We start from the raw sequence: 11364 nt of genomic DNA, 5'->3' as shown, positions 1-11364 counted from the left end.
ACGCGCTGTGGCGAACTGGCTTCGGTGACAGATATGGCCTGAAAGTTAACCGCGAAAACTATTCACAGTGAGCTTTTCCGTTGCAAGCTAACAGCTTAAAAGTTTGACACGGCATGCCTCCTTTGCAACAATTCGTGTCTTATGTGAAATGCGTACCCAGAACATGCATAAGCTGCAAATCTTTTTTTTTTCACTTTTTTTTTGTTTTCTATATTTTTGCTTAAGAGGGCTCCGCAAATGCTGCAGTCACTGTAAATGCACCATGCAAAATTTTCGACGTGAGTGGGCCACGATGTCGAAAAAAAAAAAAAAAAAACGCCCTAGTCCATTGCAAACTACATCAAACGTCGTAATGTCATTCCGACCAACGTTGACGCTGCATGTTCACCTGTTAAAGTAGAAGTCGATCTTTTTGGCAGTGACATTGTTTTGTCTGCGTAACTTACCTTTTCCTTTCAACCGCGGCACCGCTCTATCAAAAGAGTCACAACACTTCACCATCCGCTTGCGTCCTCGCCCGAGCACTCACATTGGAGTTCGGTTACAGCACACACAAATAAAACTCGCGAAGGCGGCGACTGAACAACTGTAAAGAAAAAGTTCCCGCGTGCACATGTCCACAACGGACATAACGCCATACCGCCTCGACATGGACGTTCAGGGAGCCGCCGTCGGTACTTGTCCTTAGAAAACGCAAAAATCCCCACGTGGGCCCTGTATGTCCCTAATCACTCAATTGAAGCCAGTTTTCCGCGGTTGAGGAACATTGGTGCCTATGCACGACACGTCGTGGCATCTCGTTCCCTGAGATGGTAGAAGTACGTTATTCAGATGAAAACTAAGTAACTCACGCAGTTATGGTCGGCCCTTCCTCCCAGGCCTCCCTCATTCTGGGGCTCCCCTGGCACGAGCGGCTGGCTGAGCGTCAAGCAGAGCTATTTGGCTCTCATTTTTCTCGTGCGGTAGTCAGCCTCCAACTGCCTGTTGCAAAGTTTTGCATTGTTATATGGAATAGCTGTGTCATGCTCGGTCGCCCAGGCGTTCGAGTTATGTACCGCGCGTAGGCACGCAGCTCTGGTTTACTTAGCTGCGTGTTGCAGCGTTTTTGTAACGATGGACTGATAATTTGTGCTGCCAGTAAAAAGAAAAACAGTACGAGTCCATAAACGCGCGTCGTTATAGAGGCCTTTTCTACAAAAGAGCACCAACAAGATTTTCGTAACTGCTCCAGGAATAAGTCTCCAATTTCTTGCGTGTCTGTTGTCGCTGACTGAGGTCATGCAAATTCATAGTTGCACGCATTTCTTAACCGCCATAGCATATATAAAATAACCTTCGTAATTTCAACACAGATTTAAAATTAAAGTGGAATAAAATGCTGAGATCAGTACTTGTTGACCTGCTGAGATGTATGTTAATCGAGTTTGAAAAGGTCTGCCAGAAAAAACAAGGAGCGGACAGTGGGCGTATGGAAACGGGACACATAGGTCTTCTTGCATCTGTATAACAAATATTTCAATTTCAGAAGTTTATAATAGCATCCTGAGTGGAGGAAATCGCGTCCCCTACAAGAACGTTCTGTTTTATCGTTGCAAGTCCTGTATGTATGAACCAGGTGCCGTCGAGGGGGTTTCAGCCCCTTCGCCCCCCCCCCCGCCCCCCCACCCCCGAAGTTTTCCGATTGCATACACATACAAACATTCACATGGACGCAAGGTCCGACCCCTCCCCCCACACGCACACTCAACAAAATTCTGGCTGCCCCCACGGTTTGAACTCTTGCTTAACCCCATAACAGTTCGGTTTTATCAGGACAAAAAAAAATTATGGCAAGCCAACTAGAGAGATCGTAGAAGCCGAAGCTCTATAGTTCATCTTGAAAACAGCGCAGCAACACGAGGACGAAGAAACAACGGGGCGGGCCCGTCCCGTTGTTTCTTTCTTCGTCGTCGTGTTGCTGCGCTGTTTTCAAGATGAATCCCAATTAGGGTTACCAGCCGTTCCGGAATTAGCGGAACTGTCCCGACTGTCCCGATTTTTCATACAGCGTTCCGACTCCCACGCTGTCCCTGTCGGGACAGCTATATCCCAGGTAGCACACATGGTTAGAAAACGTCAATTTTAGGCATAAATGGGATAAAAAAAACGAATTCTAAATCAATTTCGACGTTTTAAAAACGTCACAGAAAAGCCGTATTATATCTGTTTTTGGTTACGTCTAGAAAACTCACTTTGTAAGACCATTTTTGTCTGCAACGTCTTGTAAAGAGATATTTCAAGACGTTTGTTGGACTCTAAACCAATGTCGACGTTTTAAAGACGTCTTGTTTGTGACGTCTAGAAGACGCACTTTATAAGACGTTTTCTCGCCGAGCAGCGGATCGCGCGCCATTTGGTCCATGCATGAACCACCGCGACTTGAAATTTGAACTCGAGCCTGCGCACGCCATCTCTCATTGTGATGAAGAAAGTAACGCGCAAAAGGATAAAGGCGTGTGGTGTCGGCAGTGCATCAGCAATCATGAAGACTTTTACGTAATTTACTCGCAGCGATAACCGTATAACTTCCTCACGAAGGTCTTGGCGCTGACTGTATCTAACGGCGCGGCTGTTGCTTTTGCAATGTCAGTTAAGCTCGCCAATGTCGCATGAGCGGTCGCGCTCGCCGGTCATGCCCTCTTTTGCTATATTTCGTGCTCGTGTCGTGATTCATGGAGGCTGTAAAGGCAGCTGTGAAGAAACATTTTTTTTTTTTTTTTTCAGATCGCGTCTTGACGTCGACCAATCGAAACTATCGTTTAGAAAGTTATTGAAATTAATTTTTCAGGGTGCGCCCAACCTTAACAGTACATTTTAAGGCTATTCATGGTTTGGCCTTGAGTTTGACGCAAGAAAAAAAAAACAAAAGAAAATCGTGTGAGCTTACCTTTAACATGCACTGAAATCGCACTGTACACGGACCTCTAGCAATGCGCCTCTATCAAAATGTCACGGCCACGGCCTCGATTCTAGCCCCGTCTATTTGCATGTCGACAGCTATAGCCACCTGGCCGCCATGAGGCCGTTACCTTGCACATTGCGTATAGAGACCCATTTTGGGGAAGAACTTTTCAAAAGAAAATTATTGTTACACGAAGTTAAAGTAGTGTTCGTTGGAATTTCATAGCCTACCTGAAAAATGGTTGCAGTTTTACATTTTCTTGGTGTGGCCCAACATGCACCTGCATACAATTTTCTCGAAAGGTGTTGCGTGTCAAGAAATGTGTGCCACACTCACCGCATTGACATTGTTATACCTAACCAGACATTGTACGTGTGCTCCTTTCCTTTATTTCCGTGACCATTTTTCACCGCTTCCACAGCGTACGAAATATTAGGCGGTATTATACTTCGCTGCGTGTTAAACGTGTGGACCCAAATGCAAATATGCCGCTGTGGAGCGACTGTTACGCTGACTGACGGTTAAGCCTTGTCCCGTTAGCCTTTTCCCTGCGGAAAAATGCACTCATCGGCTTGCGCGCGGGACGCTCTCATAACTTCCTTTCTTCTATGCTCGAGGGACGGACGTGGTTACGTTGATGTGCGATTAGTTTTCTTTGAATTTGTGGAATCTAAACCACGGGCTTCTGTCATTTTTGAAGGTAAGTTCATTTTGGCTGAATTTGCGCTCAGTATTTGAGAACTATGACAAATGAAAAAGCGTGTTCCATTTCATCACGGGTTGCATGTGCGCATAGGTCGGCAAACTCACTCATGAGTTGACTCACTCAGACTCACTCAGACCCAGATCGGGCCGTAAGTCTGAGTGAGTCCGGCTGAAGAAAATTTTAGTGAGTCTGAGCCCGAGTGAGTCCACTTGAGGAAAATATTGATGAATCTGAGTCCGAATGAGCCCTCAGTGCAAAATATATTTCTTGAGTGAGTCTGAGTGAGCTCCATTTTTTTCGCCGACCTATGATGTGCGACATGTTTCAGCAGAGCGTGACTGCGGAATTTATTCAGCATACATGATAAAGCTGTCGAAACGTAATTGCAGGTCATGTTTTCTGTTCAAGTTCGAACGAACATGAGCAGAAACTGTATTTATATTTGTTAACCCAATTTCAGTAAAATGACTTTTTTTTTTCTTGGCCGCTTGATGAGGTAGTTTAAAGATATACATTAGCTTAAGCTACGTGTGCCGCGTAATAGGCAGTTTTAGACTAAGGTCCGCAGAGATAGCGTTCGTTATTAAGATTATTAGAGCACAAGCACAATGTGACAGTGCGAATTTCAGGACATCTGGGCGTCCCCTTCCGAGGCTGTGAATGCTCGCCGGAAGTCAGTAGCACGAGCATGCGCAGGTCTGGTGACGAAATGACCCGAGAAATCCCAGAGGCCCAGAATATCGTGAACCTCAAAGACAGCTGCGTCAGTACCCCTTCCATAGCCCTTTCAGATACAGAGTCAACTTTCCCATCGGGGGCTGGATAATCATGGCTCCCTCTCGTTAAACTCTCATGTTGCGCATTTTTTAACAGCGAAGCTATTTAAGCTAGCCGTAATTTGTGCGACCTATCGGAAAGCTATCGTCATGAACGGGTGTGTGCCACAAAAATTGGGCAAATCAGACTACTCACCACTGGTCCACTAAAGATGAAGATAGCAAAAATTAGCCCAAGAAATGGCCACCAACACGGGTATATGTGCCAGAGAAATGGCGCAAACCCCAGTTCACCACTAGTTCACTAAGAGAGAGAGAAAGCTATAGAAAGGCAGAGAGGGAGAAAAATTGAGAGAAATAATGGGAATAAAGAGATAGAAAGAGAAAGACATAGAAAAAAATATAAGGATCACGAAAGAGGAAAAGCAGAGATAAAGAAAGGAAAGAAAGAAAAATGAAGATATAAAGAGCGAGAAATAGAAAGAAACAGATACCAGAAACAGAGAGAGAGAAAGGTTGAGTGAAAGGCAGGGAGGTTAACTAGATGTATTTTCGTTTGCTACCCTGCACTGGGGAAGGGCGGGTAAGGGGGGATAGAAAGGAAAGGAAGGAAAAAAGAGCAAAAAAATAAAGAAATAAAAACGCACACACACAAGCACGGGAGCATCATAGTCGTTTAGCGAGGTCGGTTGAGCGGAGAAACTTCAGCAGCGCCTTCGTCGCTTTCTGGTTGGAAGCTAGAACGTTCCGACACTCCAAATTTGATTGTTCAGAAACAGAGAAAGAAAGAAAAAAATAATGAGAAACAAAGAAGGCCACCCAGCTGCGCTCTTCCTTCAGGCTTGGCACGACTAGTGCGAAGCTGCCATACTTGGGAACGGGAAATGCAACGGCGGCTGAGAGAAGGGCCCGAAGCGATGGAAGCCCTGCGCCAACGACGACGTGCCCGTAAATGAGAGGTGCACGCTCGGTTCTGGAGTTTGCACATCCGTGTCGTGACTAACCTAGCTAAAGCCTAGCAACATCCTAAAAGCATCCAGATTAGACTTCAGAATCGTCCAGTTTCGCGGTTTCAAGCCTTGCGCGACTCAATGCGAGCTCCGCCTCTCTCTCTCTCTCTCTCTCTCTCTCCTTTTTTTTTTTTTTTTTTTTGTCGTTGATACGGGCTGTATGTTTACCGCGGCGTATGCGCGAGCAATAAGAACTTCAGTTGTTAGTCAGCGCCTGTGCCCCGTGTTTCTTCTGCCCTTCCTCGTCAAGTGCGTGCTGTTTTTTGCCTCGCTAGAGGAGGTGACGTTTGATGCCGTTTCATGCATCGGAAACGGGCATGCCAACAATGTCAGCCGTCGCCCGCGTCTCTCAACCCGCTCAGCGGTGGTCTTGGCCAATGCATCATTGGAGGGGGGGGCTCTCATAAAGCGACAATATATAACAATATTGTCACGTGGTCGTGACGTCGACGAAGACAGCAGTCGGCGTTTGCAGAATGAAACTGTTTATTTGGCCGAACTTGTAGCCGGGAAAATGAGAACTAGAACTACAGCAATACACGCTGCACAATGATAGCGGCGAACAGGGCGTCGTCCGTCGATCAACTGACAAGCAGTCAAGCGCGTCGGCTTTTATACAGGCGCTATCAAACTTTCCAGTGATATCGCTGGTGGCGGCGTTATCTCTCGACAAAGCTGGAACATTCTCGTGCGGCGCGCAATCTTAACAGATTGTTCCAAAACAATCGCGAAGCTTCCTACACATCACGGCGAGGCCTGCGCAGCGCGTTGACCACAGTCTTTGTGGGTGAAGCTTACACTCATGAAATATAAGACTCGCGGCAATATATATATATATATATATATATATATATATATATATATATATATATATATATATATATATATATATATATATCGATGAAAATATCGCCTAGCAGCGACCTTTTCGCCGTAAAACCGATGCTGCTGCGGCCTCAGCGGCACTGCTACGCGCATCGTGGGTTGTTGGAACGCGGTGCGAGATGGCATACCGAAGAATAAACGCAGGATTTCTAGATATATCGGTCAGGATCCCCTTTCGCGGGCGTATTATCCAATTTTGGGCGAAAATTTGATCGTATTAAACGCATGAAAACGCATTATTTCCAAGGAATGTTGGCCGGGAATAAAAACGAAAACGTATGAGGCTGAAAAAGGTATTCGTAATGCCCACGAACTATAGGTGGCGCGCCGTGCTTTTCAAGATGGCGCCGGGAGGAGGGTCAACCCGTTTGTTAGCATAAGAACAGATAGTACGTGCGGACGTGCGGCCCGTGCCACTTTCACCGGATGAAGTCATGAGCCGCGCTGAATTGGATATGAGACTAAAATACTTTCCCAAACCATAGAAAGTGCAAAGTACTCGCCACCTAATTATTTGCTGCGGTGTGAAAGATTATATTTCAGCTCCGTTACCGTGCATAACGATGCTTTGCGAAATCCTGTGCGTGCTACATAAAACTGCATGAACTAAAATTGACGTATGAGCTGAACGGCACTGCGAGGTAGTACGTACCGAGCCTGCCTGACGGATTTGCCGAGTAGTAGGCCGCCAGCGAGTAGCGTCATCGCTGCTGCACGGGACCGCACGTTTAACGTGGTGATGGTTTGCAAACATAACACGCCGTCGTCATTACTTGCGCAGTCGGGAACGCGGTATTACGTCTTCAACGAAACACGAGCATTTAACATCCCATTCAGTAGCGCTTGTGTCACAGCCATGCTGAGACTCTAGCCGCGTGCAATTCACTTCACTCGCATGTTGCAGATTCGATCAGGACGATCCAAACATGAATATCGAAAAGAATGCACACGTATGCTTTTCGCAACGTCGAAGAAGTTAGCCGAGAGGCGTGGATTGTGGCCGTGACTGCACGTTCCATCGCTCTAACCATTTCGCTTCGCTGGTCGAGCTCGAGCGTGTATGCGATGTGGCGCTCCATAATATCCACAATAATTGTGATACATGCAATGCACAAGAGGAACTATGCTTTTATTGTGATCTCTCTCAAGGATATTATACGTTAAATACAATCAAAGTGACTTACGAGCGTGAAAGAACATTAACGCACGAGGGGACGTGAAGTGCAACTCGCTCCTCGTGAGTTCAGCTGATCGTTCATCGTCGCTGTCACAGCTGTCACTCTCGGTGCCTTTACAGTTTTCTACGTCCAGTGAAAAATCCTCGTCGTCAAGATGGTTTCTTTCAACATCACTGCTGAAAGCAATCCGAAGAAATTCCTTCGCCGAACGACTTCGACCACTCCGCGTCACCACGTTTACAATTAGAGAGACGTCTGGGCGCGAAGAACATTACACATTACCCTCGGATCGGTCAACGAGCAAATCGCTTGCAGTGTGCTGCCACCTATCAACAAACGTACTACAAAAACAAGCGGCGCAGCGCTGGCTATGAAACCAACACCACCACACTGCAGGGGCGGCGCCAGGATTTTTTTACTGGGGAGGCAGCCACGAAAAGCGAATTCCTTCGGGGGGGGGGGGGGGGGGGCAGGGGGGTGGGGAACTTATGCGCTGTGTTTTCACTATGTTTTACTCCCTTCCTCTTTCCTCTCCTGTTTTATAAATGCCTCACTTATTAGATTGGAATGTCCGAGATATAAATCTTGTTAGATGGCACATACGCTTCCTTCAGTCGCTCAAGGCTCCAATAAACATACACGGTGTTCTGCTTAGGTAAGTGCAACGTAATAGATATCGAGGCCGCGCATGATCAATAGATGCCAGTCATTGCTCAGCCCCAACGGTTCTGTTCATTGCAATTTCTCCCATCAGTCATCCAGACAGCGGCTGCCTCGATGATTTACATGTAAGCTTACATCATCTGATGACGTGAGGAGTTGGCTTACATCGAGACAAAATATTATCTGCAAGTTTTTTTCTCGATCTAAGTCAACTCTTACAAGATAAATCATCGAGGCACCCGCCAAATTACGTACGGGTTAGAATTGCATTAGATGCCTGTCACTGTAGCCTTGTGTGAAAAGAGCTGAGCTTCCTTGATAATATGCCAGGGCGATAGCGACTTGAGAAGATGTGCGCAGCTACGATAACTTCTTTTGTGAATTGTTCAGTATAAACAGCTGTGCACAAGCGAAATATCCATTTTGTTGAAAGTCAGTGCTGCGTTTCTCTTGCGCCTGTTAGCCGTCGGTACCTGCGCTGTTCCCCTTCACTGTGCTTTGCGTCAGCTACCAATCAAAGGATGTGAAAAGCAAAAGCTAACATTTATTTGTGTACATTCACTACAATCTTCGAGAACACAATAGGATACAATCGCTCGGTGGCTGAAATGTTAACAACAGTTTGACTGGGCTGAAGGCCCACGTTCCAAACACGTCAGTGTAAATAAGATATTCGAGCAACGCAGTAAGATAAAAATTAATATTTAGCATGTTTGCACAGCAGTGATTCTGCTAATATAATGAAAATTTATATATTGCATCGAACAGCGCATACACAAAAAGCAGTACCAAATAAAGAAAATAAAGCAGGTAACCAGCAGCAATAAAATAACACCAGTTAACCTTACATCACAATATAGTTTCTAAAGAGTAATCTCACAACATCAGAGATAACTAACACCACTAAGTAAGGTTCATATCAATTCCAAGTTTCCTAAATACGCGCTAGATAACAAAAAAAAAACGTTAAAACACCCTTCTTGCGCCGCTTGATCGTGCAAAGCGTTGGAAATGGGAAAAGAATAACAAAAAGCTATGTAGCAAAAGAATAACAAAAATAAAGAGAGGATATATTTACAAAACTAGATCACCATAGGCATGTCAGTCATTTCACATCTGGCTATACAGTACACCAGCTTTCGCAAACGCAAATGTCAGCTCTCCGACTATACACTGTTCATTAGACAAGCTAGGCCATCGAAGCTGCCTCGGACAGCACCCTTTGCAGTTTGTTTCAAAGTGGGGACAAATACTAAGAAAGTCCTCGAAGATTTCGTCGCTACCACAGGTGCCAATGCCTGCGCTGTGACAGCACACCACAAACCACGGCGGGGATTATTCTATGGTGAAGCGGGTGTTCTGATACCGGTATAGGTTTCACTCTATGTGCTCGTGCCCGAACAATTTTCCCATGAATGCACCGCAAAGGTACAATAGGGTTTCATTATGCCAGCATATTAGTGTAGACGTATACGTCGATTACTGTGCGCAGCATCGAACATGTCAACAACGCGCTGAAGATCTATCTTATTGGAAAGAGATCGCTGGACCGCAAGCACAGCTAGGTCGCTCAGACGGTTGTTGGTCATCCTGCTGCGAAGATAAGTCTTCAGTCTTCGAAGGCATGAAAATGTGCGCTCGCAAGATGATGACGATGCCGGTATCGTCACAGCGGTAACACCTAGCTTGTGCAGTTCGTGGAAGGCTAGCTTATACTCTCCCAAGACAGTCACCAATTGCATCAATGTTTCTATCTTGCACTTCCTTTCGGCTTCGATGCGCTGAAGAAGTTTTATTACCAACTTGCACTCAATCTTCAACGCTGTCGATGTCGCATGCATAGTGCTCAGCGAAAGGCTTGAGTAAGGAGATGTCCATAAAATTCTCACTCTGGGGGTGGAGGGCGCTGACTCCGCAGAGTACATCATTATTCTCCGTGAACCGCCTAGTCAGTTCCGCAATGAGGTGGTCCAAAACGGGTAGAAAAACTTTGACTCTGAATGTTTCCTTTGAATCTGGAGACTCTTCTTCAACGGGCCGTCCTTCACTCAATACAAACTGCTCCAAATGGAGCGGAAGACGCTTCGTTCTCTGCTTTTCCATTTGGGGCACCCCGTTCTCCTCAGAAATACTGCAGGTTTGCGCCCACACAGTGTCAAATGCGCTCTGCGAATTTCTCATTTCGGAGAACTCGTCAATGACTGTGCGTGCCATGATGCATGCCTGACTAAGATTGCAGTCTCTACTTTGCAATAGGTCCGAAAGAACCTTAAGGCGGCTAAGTACCTTGGTAAATAGGCTTAAATGGAAGAGAAACGAGAAGTTCATTTGCTCAAGCAGACCCCTAGCTTCCGTTGCCCGCCTGCTGTTTGTAGCGATGACTTCGGCGAGACAGACAAGGATTGCAGGAAAGCTTTTCATTGCAGCTCTGCAAGCCGCTATCTGGCAGGCCCATCGTGTATCGCTGAGACGCTGCAGCTCTGTCACTGACAAAGACAACCTTTTTTGCACATCTACGTACATGGAGTGAACGGCAGATCCACTTAGGAAGACATAGAGGCATTCCAAAAGAGAGAAAAAATCCCTCACCGGTTTTATCGCCTTGCAGACATCCACGATGACAAGATTGAGGCGGTGGTTCATGCAATGTACGTACACTGCCTGCGGCACTTCCTGCCTCCTGGACGCCCCTTGAGGTACCGCTCATGACACTCGCACCATCATATGTTTGAGCAATGCAAAGCTGAGCATCAATGCCGCAGCCATTCAACGTTTCCTTTACGTAGCTCAGGAGCGACCTTGCATCCAATTGCTCAGCGTTGCGGAATCCAAGGAACCGCTCAAAGACAGTTCCACTGACGTAGTACCTTACTACAACTGATACCTGTTCCGTCTTGCTTAGGTCCTTGGTTTCATCGACGATAAGTGCGAAGCACTGGGAGCTTTTTATCTCTTCCTTTATACTTGTTAATGTGATGTGGCTGAGAATTTCGAGAATCTGGTCTTGTATCGAATGATGAACGTACTTCGCGTTCGCTGCTCCACCCTTCAATTTCTTTGCTACAATTTCGTCATATTTAGCAAACAAGTTCAAGAGCTCAACGAAGTTTCCCTTGTTTTCACTTGTGGCACCTTCATCGTGGCCCCTCTGAGCGATTCCTTGAACGGCAGTAAATCGCAATATATCTGCAACTCTTGCTATATA

General features: G+C 46.1%; 1 pseudogene; it reads right to left on the bottom strand.

Annotated features, from left to right (window-relative positions):
• Nucleotides 1-9616: 9616 nt before the first annotated feature.
• LOC125756865 (uncharacterized) lies at nucleotides 9617-10805 on the bottom strand (annotated as a pseudogene).
• Between the last annotated feature and the right edge of the window lie 559 nt (nucleotides 10806-11364).

This window comes from Rhipicephalus sanguineus, chromosome 1 (assembly GCF_013339695.2).
Source record: "Rhipicephalus sanguineus isolate Rsan-2018 chromosome 1, BIME_Rsan_1.4, whole genome shotgun sequence".
Classification (NCBI taxonomy): Eukaryota; Metazoa; Arthropoda; class Arachnida; order Ixodida; family Ixodidae; genus Rhipicephalus; species Rhipicephalus sanguineus.
The sequence above is the reverse complement of the archived record's forward strand: the minus strand, read 5'-3'. Positions and strand labels throughout refer to the sequence as shown.